The following is a 26727-nucleotide window of genomic DNA, read 5'->3' on the forward strand; positions in this document are numbered from 1 at the left end:
GTGCTAACCACTGTGCCACCGTGCCGCCCGTGAATGGATGGATCTTTTATATTGTACTGTGTTGTGTTCTGACTTGAGTACAAAGGACACTTATGAGTATACTAAGGACTGGCATCTTTTATAACCCAGGGACTGCCTGTATTATTTGAATGGAGAAGGACTGTGGAATTCTGAGTGCGGAGGGATCCGGGTGTTTGGTGCATGAGTCTCAAAACATTATTACTGAATCATACAGTACAAAATTGGCCTATTGAGTATGTACTGTCAATACTACTTACACTGGTGCCTCTCTCCCGCACTGGGCCCATAGCCTTGGATGTTATGAAACCTCAAGTGCTTATCCATTTACTTTTTAAAGGTTGTGAGGCTTCTTGCCTCAACTACCCTTCCAGGCAGTGCGTTCCACACCCCTACTGCCCTCTGAGTGGGAAAACATTTCACCAAATCACCTCTAAGCCTTCCAACTTTCACTTTAAATGACGCTCCCTTTCTTTTATTTCACTCCTGTTTATCTTTTTCTTATTTTTATTTTCTTTTTCACACTTCTGCCGAGCTGCGGTTGTGCTTATTTTTTCCCCAGCACCCGTGTTGTGTGTGTGCAGGTGTGAGACACAGCGAAAGACGCAAGGTGTACAAATCTTCATTCAGTTTCCACCACCAGGAAGAAAGGAAACACCCAAGTGGCCAGGGACAAGCAGTGCCCTTCACATCAAAGGGCAGTGCTGTGTGATCAAACAGTGAAGGGGAGGTCAGGGATTAAATCAAAATAAAATTGGAGGGCGAAATAATGCACTCCACTACCTGCGGCATGACGCCCCTTTGTTATTGACCCTTTGACTAAGAGAAACAGCTGTTTTCTATTCATCCTGTCCATGACCTTCATAACCTTATACACCTCCAACAGGCCACCCCTCAACTCCAAAGAAAGCAACCCAAGGTTATCCAGCCTCTGTTCATAGTTGAAATGCTCCATCCCAGGAACATGCTGGTGAATCTTCTCTGCACCCCCTCCAGTGTAATCACCTGTTTGCAATGTCCAGGTATGGCGTATAATCAAGAAGGCTCATGGGATGCTGTCCTTTATTGTGAGACATAAGTGTCAAGATGTTATGTTTAAATTCAGAGCGTTGGCAAGGCCACAGCTTGAATACCATGTGCAGTTTTGTCTCCTTATTTTAGGAAAGGATGTAAATGCGTTGGAGATGTTTCAGAGACGGTTTACGAGGTTGATACCTGAGATGATTGGTTTGTCTTGTGAGGAAAGGTAGGGCAGACTGGGCTTGTTTCTACTATTGGGGTTAGGAAAATGAAGGTATGACTTGATTGAAGTGTATAAGGTCCTCAACGGTCTCAACCAGGTGGAGAAGGGGAAAAGATGTTTCTTCTGGTGGAGAAGTCCTATATGAGGGAGCACTACTTTAAAATTATCCTTTGAATAGAGATGAGAAGTACTTGCTTTTGACAGAGAGTGTGCAACTTTTGGAATTTAGCACCAGAGAAGGAGGAAGATCAGAGTCTAGATTAGAGTGGTGCTGGAAAAGCACAGCAGGTCAGGCAGCATCCGAGGAGCAGGAAATGAGGCCTCCTTCCTGATGAAGGGCTTTTGCCTGAAACATCGATTTTCCTGCTCTTTGGATGCTGCCTGACCTGCTGTGCTTTTCCAGCACCACTCTAAACTATACCAGAGAAGGAGGAGGCAGAGAAATTCAATAGTTTTAAGACCGAAGTGGATAGATTCTTATTAAGCTGGGGAATCAAAGATTACTTGAAGGCTGATAGATAGGAATGCAGAATTCGAAACGCAAGCACATTAACTACGATCAGACTGAATGGCAGGTCAGGCCTGATAGACCAAATAGCCATGTTCAGCTCCTGTTTGTACATTTGTATCCACAATGCTGAGATCAATGTAGCATCAAGGAATCGATATAGAATAAAATGATATAGAATCCCTACAGTGTGGAAACAAAACCACACTGACCCTCTCCTTCTGCTCTACATTTACCCCAGACTAATACACCTAATCTACGCATCCCTGAACACTATTGGCAATTTTAACAGGGCCAGTTCACCTAACCTGTACATCTTTGGATTGTGGGAGGAAACTGGAGCACCCAGTGGAAACCCACGCAGACACGGGGAGAATGTGCAAACTCCACATAGACAGTTGCCCAAAGTGGGAATTGAACCGGGTCCCTGGCGCTGTGAGACAGCTAGATCAGGTGAAAATGATGCTGTGGTGGAAGTTCAGCTGTTATCATATTGAATGGTGTCTCAGGCAAGAGTTGCAGATTGGCTGATTCATGAGCCTATTTCATATCGTCTCGTGTTGGAGCAAGAGAACATCACGGAGCTGAGCACTGCCACAGTTTTGAGATTACGAGAAAGCGTAGGTTACAGTAGAAGATGGCGACAATTTTTGTTATTAAATCCAAACACCCATTCAATTTCAACAGATCACTTGCAACTTCTCCCCGTATCCCTCGATCCCAACCACACACTTTCTCCTTATTTCCCTCAATCCCATCCACTCAGTTTCTCCCCATATCCCTCAATTCCACCCAACATTTGCTTCAATCACAATTTTTACCATAAATGTAAATAATATTCTGTTGGCCCTATTATAACTGTCCTCCCTCATGGACATTTTCTAAACAACATGCTCAGCAATATAATGACACACCTTTAGAACAGGTGGGGCTTCAACCCAGGCCCTCTGGCTCAGAGGTGGGGATACTACCATTGCACCATAAGTATCCTCACCCTTCCCTCATAACATATCCCTGACATTCCTTCATCGTCCCCTTTTTGTTGACCTGGTGCTCTTTTGATTGAAGCAACATCGATGAAAGTTGTGCTTAGTACGGGTCAGTGGCATAAAGATTGCTTTGTGGATAATTCTGAAGCACTTGAGGCACCAGGAGGATGCAGAAAGTGATGGGCTAATGCTGTATAAAACTTTCTTAGTCTCGTAATGTTTCTTTCATTGTCGGTGAATTGATCAACCCACTCTGTGCTTGATCTAACTTTCTTCTTGTGATTTGGACAAAGCACTGGACCAGTAGTTGATTCCGTTCTGCACAAGCGCTCGAGTCATATTCACACCATTTACACTCCTCTATGTTAAAGATGTTTTAATGGTTCTCTTTACCCCGTGTGGTGCTGATGACAAATTTAGCAATTAATTTAAAAGAAAATAGAACTGCTAGCCTCTGTTCACCTTTTTCAGATCTCGGTCATGTTCTTGCCTAATGAAGCATGGCAGGAGGACAAAACCAATTATTAGTAATTGCAACCTCTGGAGCAGCAAAAAACTCATTATTCAGTGTAGTTTAATGTTACTTTATGCAATGGACTAGATTTGCTCCCTCCGGCACATATACTCACGTAAACTAATTCCAGCTGCTACTGCCTAGCTCACGATCTCTTTCTCTGCGATTGTCCAACAATGGAGAAAGACCTTGCATTTATGTGGCACCTCTAATGGCCTCTCGGGCATCCTCAAAGTGATTTGCAGCTGGTGAAAGTTTTTGGAAAGTAATGTGGGACAGCTGGCAGCCAGTTTCTGCACAGCAAAGTTTCACAAGCCGCCAGTGTTTTCGGTTTTGTTTTGTTCATTCAAGGGATGTGGGCATCGCTGGCTATGCCAACCTTTATTGTCCATCCCTAATTACCCAGAAGGCAGTTAAGAGTCAACCCCATTGCTGTGGGTTTGGAGTCATATGCAGGCCAGATCAGGTAAGCAAGGCAGTTTCCTTGAAGGACATTAGTGAACCAGATGGGTTTTTCTTTCTAGCAAGCAACAATGGATTAATGGTCATAATTAGTCTCATAATTCCAGATATTTATTAAATTCAAATTCCACCATCTGCCGTGGTGGGATTCGAACTTGGGTCCCCAGTGCATTAGCTGGGTCACATCCACTCAGGGTGCATTGGGGGCTTCATTTTAAGCCCTCACCTGAAAGGTGGCCCCTCTGAGAGTGCCACACTCCTTCAGTACCCAGGTTTGCCTGCCTAGGTTTGGTGCTCACGTCTTCACGTTAGTCCTAGAAACCATGACCTTCTGACTCAGAGGAAGAACTGGAGCAAGACTGTGATCCAAACAGGATGGCAGTCATTTTTCCCAAACCATCAAGAAGCATTGGGAGAAAGTGAGGACTGCTGATGCTGGAGATCAGTCGAAAAGTGTGACGCTGGAAAAACGCAGCTGGGCAGGCAGCATCCGAGGAGCAGGAGAGTCGATGTTTCGAGCATAAGCTCTTCATCAGGAATGCTGAAGAGCTGATGAAGAGTTTATGCCTGAAACGTCGAGTCTCCTGCTCCTCGGCTGCTGCCTGACCAGCTGTGCTTTTCTAGCACCACACTCTTCAACACTGATCTCCAGCATCTGCAATCCTCACTTTTTCCTCCCTTGGACTGGGGTGGACAAACTTAAAAATAAAGAAGCATCCCCAGGGAGCAAATTACTGCAGATGCTGGAATCTGTACTGAAATGCTAGAGACTATAGTGGGCCACACTGACCCTCTGAAGAGCATTCCACCCAGAGCCACCCTATCCCTGTAACCCTGCATTCCTATGGCTAACCCACCTAGCCTGCACATCCCTGGACACTATGGGCAATTTAGCTGGTCTGATGAAGAATCATGTAGACTCGAACGTTAGCTTGCTGTCTCTCCACGGATGCTGCCTGAGAAACATTCCCGGACTTTAATTGGACCAACATTGGCAGCTGTGCTTTCAAATGCCTCAGCATCAATCTCTGGATCTCCCTCCCTTGCTACCCCTCTCCTGATCTCGATGCCATTTGCTGCTCCTTAAAACCTCCCTGTTTGACCAAGGTTTTACTCATCTGACCTTATACCTCCTTACATGGCTCATATTTATAATGTGTTGGTGTAAAACACTTTGGGGCATGTTGAGAGTGCTAAAGAAGTTAAAATAAAATAAAGAATTGTGGATGCTGAAGTGAAAGGCTAAAGTGATCTGGGATCATCTCCATGGAGAGAAAATTCAGAGTGCCAGCCCAATGTCACTCCTTCCCACAGAAGAGGAGTCTCAAAGCATTAACTCACAGCACCAGGGACCCAGATTTGGGTGACTCTCCTTTTGAAGTTTGTATGTTCTCCCTGTGTCTATGTGGGTTTACTCTGACTGCTCCAATTTCCTCCCACAGTCCAAAGATATGCAGGTTAGGTGGAGTGGCCATGCTAAATTGCCTGTAGTATCAAGGCTGGGTGGATTAGCCATGGGCAATGCCGAGTTACAGAGATAGGGTAGGAGGATGAGATGCCCTTTGGAGGTTTGGTGTGGACTCGATGGGCCAAATGGCCTGCTTCCATGCTGTAGGAATTCTATTCCATTCTGAATGCTGATAATCATGGAATACCTACAGTGTGGAAACAGGCCATTCAGCCCATTGAATCCACACTGACCCTCCAAGAGGCATTCCATCGGACCCACCCCTCTCCTATCCCTGTAACCCAGCATTTCCCATGGCTAACCCACCTAGCCTGCAGAACCCTGGACACTATGGGCAATTTAGCATGGTCAATCCACTTGACCTGCACGTCTTTGGACTGTGGGTGGATTCCAGAGCACCCGGAGAAAACCCGCACAGACACGAGAAGAACATGCAAACTCCATATAGGCAGTTGCCTGAGGGTGGAATCGAACCTGGGTCCCCTGGTGCGGTGAGGCAGCAGTGCTAACCACTGACCCACCATACCACACTGTTACGATCGAGAAATGTGTGCGTCAATGTTTTCCAGGAACTGAGCCCAAGAGCAGAGCAGGTAAATGGCAGGAATGTCTCACCTGTGTTGGTAGTAAGGAGTAAAACAACAGCTCAAGGTGCAGAGAGTAGACCACTCAACCCCTCGAGACTGCTCCAACATTTGACATTTAATACAATCATGGCTGATTTCATCTTGGCCTCAACTCCACTTACTGCTCTTCAGTGCATTACTAATTAGCAATCTGTCTATCTCCTCCTTAAATTTACTCAATGTCTCACCGCACTCTGGGGGAGTGAATCCCACAAATTGAACACCCTTTGCGAGAAGTAATTCCTCCTCATCTCTGTTCCAAATCCGTCATCCCCTGTTCTAAAACTACGCCCTCACGTTCTGGACTACCCCACATGAGGAAACAAGCTCTCGACAAAAAAAAAACTGAAGAAAACATTGACGCAGGCAATCCAAAATAAAATCAGAAATTGCTGGAGAAACTCAGCAGGCCTGGCAACATCTGTGGAAAGAGAAGCAGAGATAATGTTTTCGCTCCAGCGATCCTTCTTCAGAAAAATCCTCTTATTCTTCTAAACTCCAGAGAGCAGACAGTTGATTTTGCTTACACATGTGTGCCTTCAATGTGAATTGGCTATCACATGATTGAAGAATTTAGAGCATTATTTGTAGATCGCGAACTTTCCTCAGTCTATACTGGTTATAAGGCGATTCTGGTCTCATGGCTTTAAATGGTCCTGCTATGATGTGATTTTCTTATAACGTGGGATCACACAGGAATGGAACTGTCGCATCATATCAGAACAGGCTGTAGGCCTAAACTGCTCAATCTCTCTTCATAGGACAAATTTGTGGGCGGCACGGTGGCACAGTGGTTAGCACTGCTGCCTCGCAGCGCCAGAGACCCGGGTTCAATTCCCGACTCAGGCGACTGACTGTGTGGAGTTTGCACGTTCTCCCCGTGTCTGCGTGGGTTTCCTCCGGGGGCTCCGGTTTCCTCCCACAGTCCAAAGATGTGCAAGTCAGGTGAATTGGCCATGTTAAATTGCCCGTAGTGTTAGGTAAAGGGGTAAATGTAGGGGTATGGGTGGGTTACGCTTCGGCGGGTCGGTGTGGACTTGTTGGGCCGAAGGGCCTGTTTCCACACTGTAAGTAATCTAATCTAAATCCGTCCTCTCTGGAATCAATCTAACGAACCTCCTCTGAACTGCCTCCAATACAACTACATCCCTCCTCAAGGCATGAAATATATTTGGACAGTGTACAGTCAGACCTCTATTGGCACGGTCCCATGATGTACAACTGCTCCAAGCCTGCAGTCAGGATAGCCATCTCGCTGGTATGCTATGATGTGGAAAGGGGAAGCAACTCTCACGTCAGGGACATGGGCTGTGTTGCTGTTCTGAAGAAGAAATGTTAACTCTTTATCTCGTTCCGTAGGTGCTACCAGACCTGCTGAGTTGCTCCAGCACTTCCTATATTTATTTTAGATTTATTGCACCTGCAGTATTTGGCTTTTAGTTGGTATTCTATGTTTGGTGCTTAGTTACATCATATTGTAGCACTGGATTTTAACCATGAAATTCCATAGGGATTCTTTTCCTCAACCCCCTGCCCCAACTCCCTACCTTCACCAGTGCAGTGAAAATCACTTGGCATTTCCCAGGTTTTGTTGGGATACTGGGGAATCCCCACGGGACACAGGGATCCTAACCTACAACATGCCTGACCTCGGAATGTCTATGTCTGAAATGGGAGATGTCCCATATTCCTGAACAAACCTATCTTCCTTACCCTGAGCAGACACAAAATTTGCCAACAGACGAAAAACAAACTGGGAAACACTTTTAAGGAACTGGAAGTAAATTCATGCAGAGTAGGTTGTGGCAGGGTCCGATCAGCACAGACGTGCTGCCAAGTGAGTTTCTTGGAGGTATGGCGAGAGTGTGATGCTGGAAAAGCACAGCCGGTCAGGCAGCATCCATGGAGCAGGAAAATCAAGGTTTCAGGATTCCATCAGAGATTTCCCTGCACTTATACACACATCATTTAATGTATCCGTTGCTCCTGATGTGGTCTCCTCTGCACAGGGGAGACAGGAAGCAGAGTTGTGGAATGCTTCAGAGAACATATCCGGGACATATGCACAAAACAACTCCACCAGCCTGGGGCTGAACGCTTTAGCTCCCACTCCCACTCCTCGAAGCACATGCAGGTCCTGGGTCTCCTCCACCACCAGATCCTTCCCACCCACCGCCTGGAGGAAGAGCGTCTCATCTTCTGCCTTGGGACCCTCCAACCACATGGGATCAATGTGGATTACAACAGTTTCCTCACTTACCCTCCCCCCATCTTATCCCAAATCCAACCCTCCAACTCAGCACCATCCTCTTGACCTGTCCTACCTGTCCATCCTCCTTCCCACCAATCCACTCCACTCTCCTCTCTGACCTGCCACTTTTACCCCCACCTTCATCTTCCCATCACATTCTCAGCTGCCTTCCCCTCAGCCCCACCCCTCTCCCATTTATCCCTTGGCCCACCAGCCTCATTCCTGATGAAGGGTCTTGCCCGAAACGTCGACTCTCCTGCTCCTCAGATGCAGACTGACCGGCTGTGCTTTTCCAGCACCACACTCTCCAGCATCTGCAGTCGTCACTTTCTCCTTTCTTGGGTGTATGCCAATGGTCAGTAAGCAGTCTGTATTAGAGTATAGCTCAACTGCATTTGGCCAGAGTTTGATTATAGCAGGCTAAGTAAAACAGGTTGAAGTTAGATGATGCTGAGCTGTGGTTATCTTGTGCCATGAGTGTAATAAAGCTGCCTGTACCAAACTGTATTATTCATGCATCTTTCAGTACGTGCTCTTCATTTATGTATCATGACCCTGTATTATTCATTTCTGAAAGAGTATGTGCCATTAGTCATTGATGTATCAGTGCAAGCAATTATTCATTTCTGTATCAGCACGTATTATTCTTTTATAGTTCTCCATGAGTTATAATTTATTTAAGAATCAGTACTCAAAATTATTCATTTGCATTATACATATTTGTACTGTATTTTATCAGCAGTCACAGAACAAGGGGAAACCATTCAACAAATGTTGGACTGACCTCCATGTCTGGTTGGCTGTTTTACAGCAAATCCAGGAGCATGGTCAATGAGCTGTTTGTGAGGGGTTCTGATGAAGAGTCACCGGACTTGAAACGTAAACTCCAATTCCTTCCCACACACTGGCGAGTTTCACCAGCAATTGCTGAAGATAGGGAGAAACCTCTTCCCAGTAATGAAGGGACCAAGAGTAGAGACTTAAAATAATTGATTAAGTTAACACAAGTGAGATGAGAAAAAAAAGAACTTCTTTATACAACAAGTGTTTGGGGGTTTGGCATGGATTGCCAATGTGTACGGTAGATGATTCGCTACTGTGGTGTGGGCTTTGTCCCCATTTGGGTATTTGTAGTTGATGTGGCAATGCTTATGAAAGATCCCACTACATAAGGACTAGAAGTGGGTAACGTGGTATTGAAAGATTCAGCAGATGTTTATTAGAGCTGCACACATGCATACATCACAGCCACAGTCACTTCAGCACCTGGGCCAATAATACGCTATTCAGTTACAATCAGTAACAAGCTTTTATCAGCAAGTCAGGCTTCAAGGGGTCAAAGATAAGATAGAGTTTGAAACCTTCATGCAATGATACAGGGGTGATAGAACAAAAAAGTGTCTTAAAGGTTGACTGCATCCTAGTTCATAATGCCCCAGATGAATGGACCCAAATGGTTATGCTCCCAGGTGAGGACCAACAAATCGCCTCTCCTTGTTGATTCATCCTCTCTCTCAGTGGGTCATAACAAGGTTAATTTCAAGAGGGGCCCTTCAGTCATGGAAGGGAACTTTCCCAATCCAAATATATTGGTTGCCAACCACTTTTTGTTGAGTTAAAGTTGAATTTATTATCTACTAACAGCAAGAAAAAATAGTAAGAGTTAAAAAGATAGATCAATCAGTCTCTGGGTTCTGTGAAGAGTTCATATAGTACGTCCTGACCGTTACTTTGGACGGTACTGCTAACATTGACATTGATAGTGGAGCAACTGAATTTAAGACTCTTGGCTCAGCAGATTAACGGGCAGATTTTTGCTTTGTTTCTTTTGGTATCTTCGCTGGCTTACCTGGCTTTCAGACTGAGGGAGAGAGAGTCTTTCTTTACCAACAGTTCAGGGATGTTTAATGGCTGGCCTCAACCTGTGACATTCTCACAAGCACACTAGTCCACACAAGCATATCAGCACAGAAATGCACTCAGATATGGGATTGTAGGTTTTTAATCATCTTATGTATATATTCCTGGAAGAGTAAGACACAAATATGCCTGCATTTTGGAACATAATGCACAGACGAGGGATTTCTATTGATACAGGTTGTCAGACCTGCCTAAAACTAGAGGGCATACATTTAAGGTGAGGGGAGAAAGATTTAAAAGGGGCTTAAGGGGCAAGTTTTTCACACAGAGGGTAGTGCGTGTATGGAATGAGCTGCCAGAGGAAGTGGTGGAGGCTGGTACAACTACAACATTTAAAAGGCATCGGGCTGGGTTAATGAATAGGAAGGGTCAAATATGGGCCAAATTCTGGTAAATGGGACTGGATCAGGTTAGGATATCTGGTCGGCATGGACATGTTGGACTGAAGGGTTTGTTTCCATGCTGTACATCTCTATGAAACGATGATCTTGTTATCACTGAAGCCACACGGTAGCATAGTCCAGGTCTGAACCACATTTTTCCCTTTCTCAGGCTGCTGTTTGAAGTTCCCTTGTCACCTTTTCAATTATGACACTCCATGGAACCTCTCTGGACTTTGCCAGACAGTCACTGAATTTACATATGAAGTTATTTTTTAGTTGTATGTCCACTTTATCAAAGAAACCCATTGTAATTAAAGGTTTGTCTGTAAAAAAATCTGAGGTCATGATTCATTGTCCAGTGGAGGCATGGTTCAATTTAAATATTCAAAAGAGAATTAGCCTGTTACTTGAAAAAGAAGAATGTGCAGGGGCTACAAGGAGAAGAAAATGGTACCAAGTGAAACACTCGTTCAGAGAACAAACATAGACACAATGTGCCAAATCACATTCTTCAGTGCTATCATGATTCTGTAATGATTAGATTCAGATTAGATTCCCATCAGTGTGGAAACAGGCCCTTTGGCCCAACAAGTCCACACCGACCCTCCGAAGAGTAACCCACCCCCCTCTGAGTAATGCACATAACACTATGGACAATTTAGCACGGCCAATTCACCTGACCTGCACATCTTTGGACTGTGGAGGAAACCAGAGAACCTGGAGGAAACCCACGCAGACACGGGGAGTATGTGCAAACTCCACACAGGCAGTCGCCTGAGGCTGGAATCGAACCTGGGACCCTGGCTCTGTGATATTTCAGCCCCTTTAGATTAAGGCTAATATTTTGCCCATCTTCTTTCTATTCTTGTCTTTGAGTTTGACTCTCAAATCCTCCACAGCTCTTACCCCTCATCATTGAGGAAGGATGCTGCTCTTTCTTTATGTCCAAAGTAGATATGCAAACGCCTTGAAGGTGCAGTGCTAAGGCATCTCCAACTGGGAAGACTGGGGGCTGTTCACTACCTGAGAGGATGTTAATGCCTTGGAAACAGTTCAGCGAAGATTTACTCAATCTCTACCTGGAATAAGTGGATTGCCTTATGAGGAAAGGCTACCAAGGGTGGATAAAGTTAAAAATCACACAACACCAGGTTATAGTCCAACAGGTTTATTTGGAAGCACTAGCTTTCGGAGCGCCGCTCCCTTCATCAGGACAGCTATCTGATGAAGGAGTGGTACTTGAAAGCTAGTACTTCCAAATAAACCTGTTGGACTATAACCTGGTGTTGTGTGATTTTTAACTGTCCACCCCAGTCCAACACTGGCACCTCCACAACATGGTTACCCAGGGTGCGCCCTTATCCTCTGGAGTTCAGAAGAGTCAAAGGTGACTCAACTGAAACATAAAAGATCCTGAAGGGTCTTGACTGAGTGGATGTTGAAAGGATGTTTCCTCTTGTAGGAGAATCTAAATCTAGGGGTCACTTTAAAAGTAAAGAGTTACCTATTTGAGACAGAGGTAAGAAATAATTTCCTTTCAGAGGGTTGTGGGTCTTTAGAATTCCCTTCCTCATAATGCAGCGGATGCAGAATCCTTAAATAGTTTTAAGAGCAGAGGTAAATAGATTCTTGATTCCCAAAGGGATAAAAGATTGTCAGGGATGTGTAGGAATGTAGAGTCGAGGTTAAATTCACACCAGCCATGCTTTTATTGATTTAGCACAGCAGACTCGAAAGGCTAAGTGGCCTCCTTTTGTCCCTTGTGTTTTTTTAGATTACATTACAGTGTAGAAACAGGCCCTTTGGCCCAACAAGTCCACACCGACCCACCGAAGCGTAACCCACCCAGACCCCTACATTTACCCCTTACCTAACACTACGGGCAATTTAGCATGGCCAATTCACCTAACCTGCACATCTTTGGACTGTGGGAGGAAACCGGAGCACCCGGAGGAAACCCACGCAGACACGGGGAGAATGTGCAAACTCCACACAGTGTTGGGATGTACTCTCCATTATTAGAGCGCACCCAAACCTCAGTTGCCTGCATCCTACATCCCATTTACCCCCATCATCCACTTATGAACCCAATATGGCAACACCTTGATGCTGAAATTTTCCTCCTTATTTCCAAGTCCCTCATCATCCCTTCCCCACACTCTCCCTATGACCTCCCTGCTGCCCTACAACCATCCTCCTCATCACCTCATCACCTCATCACCTCCCCGCACTGTAACCTCCTATCCTATGACCATCCTCCTCATCACCTCCATTACTGTGCCTCTCCGTAATCTCCCCCTGCCCTACAACCACCCTCCTCATCGCCTCTCCTCCCCTGTGTCTCTGTTACCGACTCTGGCCCTATAACCATTCTAATTATCACTTTCCATTCCCTCCCCTCTCTCTGTAACCTCCTCCTGCCTTACACTATCTGCTCCATTCTGCATCGCTATCAGCTCGACATTGGTGCCTTCAGACACCACAGCTCTAAGCTCTTGAAATCTCTCCCTACCTCTCTCCACCTCACAGTCACTCTGGAAGGCCAGCACATTATAAGAAAGCAAGTTATTGTTCTTATAACCATCCAACAGCAAAGAATTGTTGAAGAGAAGCCCTTCTGCACATCAAGAAATGTTTTAAAAACATAAATTTTAGAAAACTTTGGGTCAAATGCGCCTCCAATCTGCATGTCAACAATATAAACAGGAAAGGGAATTTGATACAGTGTCTTGGCACTGGTGCGTGTCAGCGCTAATTACAGCCAAATTTATCACAAGGAGCTGTTAATCAAAAGAGGGTTTTGTTTTGCTGCTCCATTACCTGGCTGCTCTCGTGCCTGACCTATTGTGCACACAAGCAGTAAAAAGGGTATGTGAAAACATTGGGCTTATGGCATACCAACTGCCGTCAGTTAGAATTTTAAAAAGAAGTTATAAGTTACGGCCTGTTAGATCTCTGGTTGAGTCACACCAGCTCAAGTAACAGTCACTGCAGATCTGCAAAAGGCATTTTCACCGTTGCAATGAACAAATTTGTTTTGTGGTTGTGGGTGTTGCTGAAGCAGGCAGTTACTGTCAATTCCGAGGGCTAGTTGTTTCTGGGTCCGAGAATGATGACTGCTCAGGGTCATGTGTTTCTGTTGTGGGTCTTCATGTGAGTGACTGATTCTCGGCTCAGACCTTTGTACCTATGGAGCAGGACATCCCATGCTGTAGTGGGACCTGCATTGCGCAATTGCTGTTCTCCTCTATCTATTTCTGCTCTCACTTTGCCTCATCATTGAGGCATTTCACCCAAACCATGACTTGATGGATACATCGCCTCTGTGCTGAAAAATTGGCAGCAGCCCTCAGCTACCCCTTTAAAAGGCGAAAATGAGTATTGCAGATGCTGGAGATTAGAGTCAAGATGAGAGTGGTGCTGGAAAAGCAACATCCGAGGAGCAGGAAAATCTATATTTCCTGATGAAGGGCCTTTGCCCGAAATGACAATTTTCCTGCTCCTCAGATCCTGTGCTTTTCCAGCAGCATCTAATCTTGACTCTATCCTTCAAAAGGGGCTAACACTTTGTTGTTGCAGAGATATGGTAAATATACAAGATCTTTTCCCTGGGGGAGTGGATTGCAGAACTAGAGGGCATAGTTTTAGGGTGCGAGGGGAAAGATATAAAAGGGATTGAAGGGGCAATTCTTTCACACAGAGGGTGGTGCGTGTATGGAATGAGCTGCCAGAGGAAGTGGTGGATGCTGGTACAATTACAACATTTAAAAGGCATGTGGATGGGTATATGAATACGAAGGGTTTGGAGGGATATGGGCCAAGTGCTGGCAGGTGGGACTAGATTGGGTTGGGATATCTGGTCAGCATTGCTGAATTGGACTGAAAGGTCTGCTTCTATGCTGTACATCTCTATGACTCAATGACTCTAACTATATTGGAATAGAATATAAGAAAAAGGTGCTGGAGTAGGCCATTTGGCCCCTCCAGCCTGCTCTGCCATTCAATAAGATCATGGCTGATGTTTTCATGGCCTCAGCTCCACTTACCCACCCTCTCACCATAATCCTTAATTCCTTTACTGTTCAAAGAACTATCTATCTTTGCCTTAAAATAGTTCAACAAGGGAGCCTCAACAGCTTCACTGGGCAGGGAATTTCACAGATTCACAACCCTTTGGGTGAAGAAGTTCCTCCTCAAGGCGAAAGTGAGGTCTGCAGATGCTGGAGATCAGAGTCAAGAGTGTGTTGCTGGAAAAGCGCAGCAGATCAGGCAGCATCTGAGGAGCAGGAGAATCGACGTTTCGGGCAAAAGCCCTTCATCAGGAGTGAGGCTGGGAGCCTTGGGGGTGGAGAGATAAATGGAAGGGGGTGGGGCTTGGGAGAAGACAGGCGGATGGAGGTGTTTGTAAAAGTGATAGGTCGGAGAGGAGGGTGGAGCGGATAGATAAGAAGGAAGGTTGACAGGTGGGACAAGTCATGAGGATGATGCTGAACTGGAAGGTTGGAACTGGGGGAGGGGGGGAGAGGAAATGAGGAAACAGGTGAAGTCCACATTGATGCCCTGGGGTTGAAGTGTTCCGAGGCCGAAAATGAGGCATTCTTTCTCCAGGTGTCGGGTGATAAGGGAGTGGAGATGGAGGAGGCCCAAGACCTGCATGTCTTTGGCAGAGTGGGAGGGGGAGTTAAAGTGTTAGGCCATGGGACGGTGGGGTTGGTTGGTGCGGGTGGCCCAGAGATGTTCTCTGAAGCGCTCTGTGAGTAGGCGTTCTGTCTCCCCAATGTAGAGGAGACTGCATCGAGAGTGACGGATACAGTGACATGTGTGGAAGTGCAGGTGAAACTTTGATGGATGTGGAAGGCTCCTTTGGGGCCTTGGATGGAGGTGAGGGGGGAGGTGTGGGCGCAGGTTTTGCAATTCCTGTGGTGGCAGGGGAAGGTGTCGGGAGGGGAGGGTGAGTTGTTAGGGGGTGTGGACCTGATGTGGTAGTTACGGAGGGAATGGTCTTTATGGAAAGCGGATCACTCAGTCCTAAATCTGCTCCCTGTTATTTTGAGGTTCTGCCCCCTAGTTCTAGTTTCATCCACCAGTGGAAATAACCTCTCGGCTTCTATCTTATCTATTCCCTTCATAATTTTGTATGTTTTCCCCCTCACCCTTCTAAATTCCAATGAGTATAGTCCCAGTGTTCTCAATCCTTCTTCATAAAGCAACCTAGTGCCCCCTCCAATGCCAGAACATCCTTTTTCAAGTAAATATAATACAAGGGTAATAGAAATGTACTGCAGATGCTGGAAATCTGTAATAAAAACAGAAAGCGCTGGGAAAACATCTGAAAAAAGAGTTAGTGTTACGAGCCCAACATGAATGTTCACAGCACTGAAAGGTGCTAACTCTGTTTCTCTCTCCATAGATGCTTCAAGATTTGTTGGGTTTCTCCTGCACGTTCTGTTCAGCTTTACGAAGCCCTGGTTAGAACACACCTGGAGCCACACCTTAGGAAGGCTCTCCTGGCTTTGGTGGGGGAGCAAATGGATACCCAGTCTCCACAGGTTAAACTGTGAGGAGGGAGTGAACAAGTGAAGGTTGTATTCCCTGGAATTTAGGAGGTTTAGGGTGATTTTAGAGTTATCAAGGGGAATAGAGAAGATAATTTGGGAGGGAGCTTTATCTGCTGACTGGGGAATGGAGAATGAGGGGGTTTTCTACAAAGTGTGAGGGCAGAGCATTCAGGAGGGAGAACACAAAACATTTCTCCATGCTCAGGATTGTCACAGTTTCAAACGCTTTTCCGAAAATAACTGCGATGAAGAGCTTTTTTTCTTGTGAACCAAAGGTGTTACAGGAAAAGGGACAGGGAAGGATTTTTGGAGTTAGGCTAAACCTCATCCATGATTATATTGGATGGCTGAATTGGATCAAGGGGCTGAATCAGGGTCTGAGACAGAGCAGGGCTGGGAGGGAGGGTGATGATGGTTTCCTGTATGGATTGTTCAGGATTGTTCTTCTGACTTAGCTACTTCTCCAATTCACTTTTGAGAACCACGATTGAATCTGCCTGCACTGCTTTCTCACTGCACTCCAGAACGTAACGACTTGCTGCTAACACAACATTGTCCTCACGTTGCCATTCCTTCTTTCTCTAGTTGTGATGAATGACCTCTCGCAAGCTAATAGCTGAGCCTGTTTTATGTAAAAAAAAATAGTCAATACTGCATTTTAAAGTGAAGAATTGTTAGTGTGTTAAGAGGAGTTGATTTTATGTGGTGTTAAGTTTAAAGGACTTACATTCTTTAACCTCTAGTTGTTCTCTAGGCAGACTCACTGGACAACACCCTGCGGACTGGGGATTTTAATCAATGGTTGCTGTGTGGTTGACGATTAAGAGAAAGTGAGGACTGCAGATGCTGGAGATCAGAGCTGAAAATGTGTTGCTGGAAAAGCACAGCAGGTCAGGCAGCATCCAAGGAGCAGGAGAATCGACGTTTTGGGCATGAGCCCTTCTTCAGGAGCCCTTCAGGCTCATGCCTGAAACGTCGATTCTCCTGCTCCTTGGATGCTGCCTGACCTGCTGCGCTTTTCCAGCAACACATTTTTCAGCCATGGTTGACAATTAAACCCAGCTGAGGAATTAAAGTCTGTATGATAGAGAATGGATTTAATTGCTACTTCAAAGCACAGTGTGAGAAGTTGTTTAAGAAAAGTCTGTAACTGCACTAAGTCCTGTTAAAAACAAAGTGTCACTTGGCCAGGGCGTCATCTGTGTTTGCACGGCTCATGAATTCTGGGTTTGCATGTCATTCGTGAAGCGGCTATGTTTCTCATTTACCGAGGCAGAGTCCAGTTCCTTTATTATTCCACTCATGCTCCCTAATGGTAATCTAATTCGAGTTCGGAAGATGAGAATGAGGGCATTGCTGAAATTAATGTTGGTAGATTGTCAGCATTTATGATGGGCACATTGCAAGTTAGGAGCAGGACAAGCCATTTGACCCATTGAGTCTGCAGTGCCATTCAGATTAATAGAGTTGCTATGGTCCTAGAGGACCATAGGACTGCTGTCTCATTGGAGAGAGTTGACGGGTGGCTGTTTAGTCTGTTGCTCACTTTCGGTCACGTTCAACCGTTCCAAAGTTCCATGCACGGTGATTGCCATTGGCACACACCAATTGACTTCTGAATCAGCAAGAGAGAGAGAGAGAGAGAGCAGCCATATGGTCCAGTGAGACTGTGGCGACACGACTTTGGCTTTAATTGTCCTAACCGATCCAATCTGTCTTCAGACTTCAGTCCTGCTGTCTCAGGAATCAGTCTGGTATACCTCATTGCACTTTCTCCATCGACAGAACATCCCTCCTTAGATAAAGAGACCCAAAAACCACACTCAATATTCCAGGTGTAGCCTCACCTGTTTGATTGCTGAAAAATATCCCTGATCCTGTTCACTGTCAAATCCTCTCACAATGAAGGCTAACACATCCTCTCCTTTCTTCACTGCCTGCTGTCCCTGCATGCTTACACTCAGGAACTGGTGTTGAAGGACATCCAGGTCTCACTGCACCTCCCCCTTTTCCAATCTATTGCCATTCAAATATTAAGCCGCCTTCCTGTTTTTGTTAATATAGTGGATAAGTATATTTATCAACACTGATGAGAAGTAAAGGCATTGAGGGGTATCAGTTCAGCTGAGATGCTATTGGCAGATGTTTTGAATACAGAGAGCTTTGGTGAAGGTAAAGCAGGGAGTAGAACATGTGCTTAATAGGAAGTCATTAAAATATGAATGCAGATGGATAAGGATGTAAAAGGAAATGCCAATAGCATAATGGATTTTATAACAAGAGGAACAAAAAAATACAGTATATACAAAATAATTAACTTGTGCAAAACATCAAGTAGAATCTGATGTCGCATGTAGCCTTGAGGTCCCCTTGATAGAATCAGCATTAAAATCATAGCGAATGTACAGTGTAGAATTAAACCTAATTCATAGCACAGAAACTGGCCATTCGGTCTGACTCATTTATGCTGCACATGATCGCTCTCCCAGCTTTATTTGTCTCACCTGATCAGCATATTTTTCTTTCCTTTCTCCCTAACATATTTATCTAACATCCTTTTATCATATCCATAGTGTCCACCTCAAGTACTTCCACGGGTTTTGAGTCCCAAATTCTCAACATTTCTGGGAATGGATTTTTTCCCCTCAATTGTCTGTTGGATTTATCAATGATTGTTTTATGTTGATGATCCCCTAACTTGCAATGGGCCCAGTGGCCTAATTCTGCTCCTATATATAATGGCCGTTAGTCCAGCATCTGCAAAGCACAAGTCAGGAGGGTGATGAAATACTCCCCACTTGCCTGGATGGGTGCAACTCCAACAACACTCAAGAAGTTTGAAATCGCCCAGGACAAAGCAGCCTGTTCCATCCATGACATTCAACATCCACTCCCTTCACCAATGATTCTCGGTAGCAGCAGTGTGTACCATTTATAACAATAATTTGTTAAGTCTCCTTGGACAGCACTCTCTTAAACCTGCGACCTCTACCATCTGGAAGCACAAGGGCTGCAGGCGCATGGGGAACACCACCACCCAAATGAATCAATCAATGTGAGTTTTATGGCTGACTAGCCTTACAATCCTTTACAGAAGAGATTGCTCAGAAGACAATATCACAAATATAGTATACTAAATTGAAATTGAAATCTGGTTTTGAGGAGGCAATGAAGCACTCTCTCCTTGGTGTTGGCTACCAGTCCTGGAAGATCTGAAGTGTGCAAGTAGACATGGCATGCTCTCTCTCCATGGACACTGGCATAACATAGGGAGCAAGCTAGCAGCTGGGTACAATCACCAGTGTGCAGCCTTGATCAGATAATGACCAGCTTGACCAGGGAAACTAGTTTTCATTATTTTCGAACTATTCGGATGTGTTATGACACACCTCTGGAGCAAGTGGGACTGCATTGCTTTGGATGAGAGTAGTTAATCCAACCTAAACTAAGTCAGAAGTCACACAGCACCAAGTTATAGTCCAATAGGTTTATTTAAAATTACAAGCTTTCGGAGCGCTGCTTCTTCATCAGGAGAAGTGACGTTTAATAAATTTGTTGGACTATAACCTAGAGTCGTGTGACTTAGGTGGGATAGAGAGGGAGGTAAAAGGGGTGGAGGAGTTGCATTACTGGCCAGAGAGGATATCACAGCTGAAGGAGGGCACTATGGAGGACTCGAGCAGTGAGGTAATATGGACTGAGCTCAGAAATAGGAAGGTTGTGGTAACAATGTTGGGGCTGTACTACAGACCTCCCAACAGCGAGTGTGAGACAGAGGTACAAATATGTAAACAGATCATGGAAAGGCGTAGAAGCAACAGTGTGGTGGTGATGGGAGATTTTAATTTTCCCAACATTAACTGGGGTTCACTGACGGTTAGAGGTCTAGATGGAGCAGAATTTATAAGGATTATCCAGAAGGGTTTTATAGAGCAGTATGTAAATAGTCCCACTCAGGAAGGAGCTATACTGGACCTGGCATTGGGAATGAGTCAGGCCAAGTAGTTGAAATTTCAGTAGGGGATTACTTTGTGAATAGTGATCACAATTCCATAAGTTTTGGACTACTCATGGACAAAGATGAGAGTAGTCCTAATTGGGGGAAGGCCAACTGTAGCAAAATTCAACAGCAGCTGCGGAATGTAGATTGGAAGCAGCTGTTTGAATGTAAATCCACGTTTGATATGTGGGAGGCTTTTAAAGAGAGGTTGATTAGAGTACAGGAGAGACATGTCCCTGTGAAAATAAGGGATAGAAATGGCAAGATTAGGGAACCATGGATGACAGGTGAAATTGTGAGACGAGATAAGATGAAAAAGGAAGCATACATAAGTTCTAGGCGACTGAAGACAGATGAAGCTTTGGAAGAATATGGGGAATGTAGGACCAATCTGAAATGAGGAATTAAGAGAGCTAACATGGGTCATGATTTATCTTTAGCAAACAGGGTTAAGGAAAATTCCAAAGCCTTTTATTCATATTGAAGGAGCAAGAGGGTAACTGGAGAAAGGGTTGGTCCACTCAAGGACAAAAGAGGAAAGTTATGTGGGGAGTCAGAGAAAATGGGTAAGATTCCTAATGAGTACTTTGCATTGGTATTCACCGAGGAGACGGACATGATGGATGTTGAGATAAGGGATAGATCTTTGATTACTCTCGGTCAAGTTGACATAAGGAGGGAGGAAGTGTTGGGTATTCTAAAAGGCATTAAGGTAGACAAGTCCCCAGATCCAGATGTGATCTGTCCCACGTTACTGAGAAAAGCAAGAGAGGAAATAACAGATATTGCTGCAGCATCCTTGAACATGGGAGAGGTCCTGGAGGACTGGAGAATTGCTAGCGTTGTCCCCTTGTTCAAGAAGGGTAGCAGGGCTAATCCAAGCAATTATAGATCCGTGAACTTGACTTCAGTGGTAGGGAAACTGCAGGAGAAGATACTGAGGGATAGGACCTATTTACATTTGGAAGAAAATGGGCTTATCATGATAGGCAGCATGGTTTTGTGCAGGGAAGGTCATACCTTACCAACTTAATAGAATTCTTTGAGGAATTGACAAAGCTGCTTGATGAGGGAAGGGCTGTAGATGTCATATACATGAACTTCAGTAAGGCTTTTGATAAGGTTCCCCATGGTAGGATGATGGAGAAAGTGAATTTGCATGGGGTCCAGGGTGTACTAGCTAGATGGATAGAGAACTGGCTGGGCAACAGGAAATAGAGAGTAGTAGTGGAAGGGAATTTCTCAAAATGGAGACCTGTGGCCAGTGGTGTTCCAAAGGAATCCGTGCTGGGACCATTGTTGTTTGTGATGTATGTAAATGAACAGGAAGAAGATAAAGGTGGTCTGATTAGCAAGTTTGCTGATGACACTAAGATTGGTGGAGTAGCAGATAGTGAAGGGGACTGACAGAGAATGCAGCAGAAGAAAGATAGATTGGAGAGTTGGGCGGAGAAATAGCAGATGGAGCTCAATCCGGGCAAGTGTGAGGTGATGCATTTTAGAAGATCCAATTTAAGAGCGAACTGTACAGTAAATGGAAAAGCCCTGTGGAAAATTGATGTACAGAGAGATCTGGGTGTTCAGGTCCATTGTTCCCTGAAGGTAGAAAAGCAGGTCATTGGAGTGGTCAAGAAGGCATATGGCATGCTTTCCTTCGTCGGACGGGGTACTGAGTATAAGAGTTGGCAAGTCATGTCACAGTTGTATAAGACTTTGGTTCAGCTGCATTTGGAATACTGCATACAGTTCTGGTTGCTACATTTCCTAAAGGATGTGGATGCTTTGACGAGGGTGCAGAGGAGATTCACTAGGAGGTTGCCTGGTATGGAGGGTGCTAGCTGTGAAGAGAGGTTGAGTCGATTTGGATTATTTTCATTTGAAGGACGGAGATTGAGGGGACCTGTTTGAAGTCTATAAAATCATGAAAGGCATAGACAGGATGGATAGCAAGAAGCTTTTCCCCAAATTGGAGGAGGGGTCACGAGTTTAAAGTGAGAGGGGAAAAGTTTAAGATAGGTATGCATGGAAAGTTCTTACACAGAGGGTGGTGGGTACCTGGAACATGCTGCCAGTAGAGGTGGTGGAGGCAGGCATGATAGCATTATTTAAATGTATCTAGACAGATACATGAATGGGCAGGGAGCAGAGGGATACAGATGCTTAGAAAATAGCCAACAGGTTTAGATAGAGGATTTGGATCAATGCTAGCTTGGAGGGCCGAAGGGCCTGTTCCTGTGCTGTAATTTTCTTGTTCTTTGTTCTTCGACTTCTGGTCAGACAGCATCCATGGAGAGAAAGCAAGCTACAGATGAAGAGCCGTCTCGATTCGAAACGTTAGCTTGCTCTCTCTCCATGGATGCTGTCTGACCCGCTGTGATCTCCAGCATTTGTTGCTCTCAGTACAGGTTCCAGCATCTGCAGTAATTTACTCCCACGTCGTGTGGCTTCTGACTTTGTCCACATCAGTCCAACACATCGACTGTCCAATTCAACACACCTCCACATCAAATTAAACTAAATTGAACTAAATCCAAAGGGCACTGAAATGAAAGGAAGCCCCAAAATGAGACTTTAATTGCTTTTCATGACAATAGGGTTTTGGGGAGAATCAGAAAGTGAACTTTGGGTTCCTCATGACTGTGTGTCAAACAACATTTGCCATCCCCCGCCATCTGCAACAACATTATAAGGAGGGCACACAATGGCGCAATAGAAACCTTCCTTCAAGCCCCTGGTGATCCTCCTTCCTGGTTTTGCTCACAGTGGTGTCTGAGAGATTAATGTTTCACCTGCAATAATCCTGGAGGAATTGGCAACTGTGAAGATTGGATTCAACCCTTGTGACACCTACTCACCCACTGAACTGAAAGGGTCTTCTGTCTGGTTTCAGCAGTTTCTTGCATGTCTCTATACTTTGTCAGAACAATTTGCATTATCTTGGATTTTTCAAGCACTCTGGGGAGAACGGAAAGAGTAATGCAGGAAATAAATGTGTAGTCTGCAGGAAAAAGTCCGATCAGAATCTGAGGACTGGGGAGATAAATCTGTAGCCAATTTAATACTTCGGAATGCTCATTCCTCTCCTTTTCTTTTCTAATGAGGCCTGAAGGGATTTGTCCTGCATTGTCTCTGTCAGTCTGCGTATTTTTGCAGCAGTGATAATTCAGATAATCAGACAGACTGGGAATAAATGAACAGGATTTGATACTCAGCTGGCGAGGATGAATATGGTTGTTAACTTCCAACCTGGATTGAACGCTCTGGATGCAAAATCCTTTAGGTTCCACCTCGAGCCACAAAACGGACACTGCAAGATGTGTTTCACAAGCTGGGGGCATGAGGTGGCACTGCTTGAGAGTTTGGAAGAGAGTCACATGCAGGGGGTGGGGGTGATGGCCTAAAGATATTACTACTGGACTGTTTATCCAGATACCCAGGTAATGCTCCAGGTTTAAATCCTTTCACAGCAGATGGTGGAATTTGAGTTCAATAAAAATCTGGAACTACGAATCTAATGATGATGTGAAGGTTGCTAGGTTGGACAAGGTCAAAAATCACACCACACCAGGTTCTAGCTCTCACTAACACCTGATGAAGGAGCAGTGCTCTGAAAGCTAGCACTTTCAAATAAACCTGTTGGACTACAGCCTGGTGTGGTGTGATTTTTGACCTTGTCCAACCTAGCAACCTCCACATCATCATTAGATTCGTAGTTCCACACCAGGTTCTAGCTCTCACTAACACCTGATGAAGGAGCAGTGCTCTGAAAGCTAGCATTTTCAAATAAACCTGTTGGATTACAGCCTGGTGTGGTGTGATTTTTGACCGAGTTTAATGATGACCATGAATCAGTTGCCAATTGTTGGAAAAACCCGTCGGGTTTACCAATCCCCTTTAGGAGAGACAACTGGTCCGGCCTACGTGTGACTCCAGACCCACAGCAATGTAGTTGACTCTTAACTGCCCTCTGGGCAATTAGGGATGGGCAATAAATGCTGGCCCAGCCAGTGACACCCTCATCCCATGAATGAATTAAAACAAATGAGCACTTTGATAGGAATTGATCTGTGGGGTAAGGGCTGGGACTGTGCTTATTGGAATTGCTTCAGAAAGCAGGTGGTGCAATGATGAGGGGCTGAATGGTTTCTTCCTGTGTCATATGATTCTTTGGCACTGAAAGTGGACCTTGGACCTGATTTGCTCCCTTTGCATGAGGTTCCGGTTCCTGGCAGAACATTGGACTGCAAGTTGGTTATTGCACTGGGGGTAGTGTGGAGATTTTAGGTGTACCATCTGTAGCTGCCAACTATCCTCCAAGAACTGCATTATTATTGGCAGTGTAACCGTACTGTTGATGGGAAACTGTTGGAGTCGGTGAGTTTGATGGACACCAGAGGTGACAGTGCAGGACTGGGAAGAGACGCTGAGTTGGGTGGTTTTCTGGCTATGAATAGGCTAGCAGTATTGAACGAGGTGAGGGTAGACCCATCAGCTGAGTGACAGTGGGGAAGCTCGCTGTATCGAATGCATAGTGCAGGCCAACAGACCTGTTCTGTGAGTAGAAACGGAGCTGGACCTTGTTGCACGGCAATCCAGTAGCATGCAGTCAGGGGCTGATGGAACGGAATAATAGGACCCAGACATTCCTGGCTGGCTGTGGGGAGATTGAGGGAATGATGCTGTGTGTATGCATCACTGGGAGGAGAGAAATGGCTGAGAGAAATTGCAGGCAAACTGGGATCAATGGCCTTTGAAAATTCTGATTGCAATAATAATCAGCAGAAAGCAACACATCCAAACCTGAAAATGCTGCTCTTTTGAATTTCCATCTGCTGTACAATACACTTTATCTCTTATCTTGCAGTATTTCTAGTGAGGCAGACATTGAACTGTGTCTGCATCCCATCGTAGCCTGACGGTTCACAGCCAGCACAATTTAAAGAGTGAGATTCTGTGACAGAAAGAGTAACTTTTGTCAAAAAAAGTAAGGCTACAGCTGTGGAATACATCATGGTGTAGTGCCAGTAGCCAGCAGAGGGTTAGATATAGAGTAAAGCTCCCTCTACATTGTCCCCCATCAAACACTCCCAAGATAGGGACAACACAGGGTTAGATACAGAATGAATCATAGATAATCTCAAATCCCTACAGTATGGAAACAGGCCATTCAACCCATCAGCTCCACACTGAACATCTGAAAAGCATCCCAACCAGACACAACTCCCCACTATCTTCCTGTCACCCTGCATTTCCCATAGTTAATCCATTTAGCTGCACAACTCTGGACACTACAGACAATTTAGCATGGCCAATTCACTCCAACCTGCACATCTTTGGACTGTGGGAGGAAACCAGAGCACCCAGAGGAAACAGGGAGAATGTGCAAACTCCACACTGACAGTTACCTGAGGCTGGAATTGAACCTGGGTCCCTGGTGCAGCAATGCTAACCACTCAGCCACCGTGCCATACCTCTAAAGTTCCCTCCACTATTTAAAACTGGAAACAAATGTCCCAACACTCTTTAAACCTGAAAGTAAAGCTTTGTCTACACTGTCCCCATGTTACATTCCCAGGACCCAGAGAACATGGGGTTAGGTGAGCTGTAGAGTAAAGTTTCCTTTATGTTTTTAAACAGAAAGTAAAGCTACCTTTACCCTTTTAAACTGAAATAAACGTTCCCTTGACACTGTCCCCATCAAATACTCCCGGGACAGGACTGACATTAATACAGTCCTCCACCCCACTGTATCATAGCTCATCTCTAGCCATGATGGAGGGATTGAAACATACTATCTGTGAATGAGGTGGAATATTTGATGGGTTTGACTTGTTTTTCCAGGATAAGTGAGTCTGAACCACCTGAATATTTCATGACTGCATGAAAACAAATCTTCTAACATTGCAGTGTTCAGATCAAAACAAAAGGAATATCAATGGGATTTAAAGAGTTGCTTTCCAGTTTGTCCATGTGAAGGATGAGGAAAGACTTGCCAACTATTTGTTAACCTAACTCCAGAGAATTCTGGGGGAATATCAACATAGCAAATAGGAGTAGGCCATTCAGCCCTTTGAGCCTGCTCTGCCATTCAGTATGATCATGACTGACTGTTCAGCTTAGTCCCCTGTTCCTGCTTTCTCACCAGACCTTTTGATCCCTTGAGTCCTAAGAACTACATCTGTCTCCTTGAAAACATCCAATGTTTTGGCTTCAACCATTTTCTGTAGCAGAGAATTCTACAGGCACCCCACTCTCTGGGTAAGGAAATTTCTCCTCACCTCAGTCCTTAATGGTCTACCTTATATCCTTAGACTGTGATCCCTGGTTCTGGGTTTCCCGAAATTCTCGGATGAGGAGCATAGTCAGAGAATTAGGGCCGGAGCATTCAGGGAAGACGTTAGGAAGCACTCCTACACACAGAGAATGACAGAGGTTTGGAACTCTGCTTCACAAAGAGCAATGGATGCTGGATCAGTTGCTAAGTTTAAATCTGCGATAGATAAAGTTTTGTTAGCAAAAGAGTAAAGGGAGACCGAAGGCAGTTATATGGAGTTGGGCCACAGATCCATGATCTCATTGAATGTAAGATTATGTAAACCTTATAGCACTTTGTTACCTACCAAAAAAGCCTATTGTTACCGTCTGAAATTTTCATTTGATTCTATTTGGGGAAAAAGAGTTCCAGATTTTCTAAGTAACCAATTCATAGAATCCCGATGGTGCAGATAGAGGCCATTCGGTCTGTCAAGTTTGCACTGACTTTCCGAGGAGCATCCCGCTAATCTGC

The 26727-nt window shown here is 45.0% G+C and overlaps 1 protein-coding gene across 1 annotated transcript in view; it reads left to right on the plus strand.

Annotated features, from left to right (window-relative positions):
- Positions 1-26727, plus strand: part of robo2 (roundabout, axon guidance receptor, homolog 2 (Drosophila)) — a 977511-nt gene that overhangs the window by 318061 nt on the left and 632723 nt on the right. The window lies entirely within an intron of this gene.

This window comes from Chiloscyllium plagiosum, chromosome 12 (genome assembly GCF_004010195.1).
Source record: "Chiloscyllium plagiosum isolate BGI_BamShark_2017 chromosome 12, ASM401019v2, whole genome shotgun sequence".
NCBI lineage: Eukaryota > Metazoa > Chordata > Chondrichthyes > Orectolobiformes > Hemiscylliidae > Chiloscyllium > Chiloscyllium plagiosum.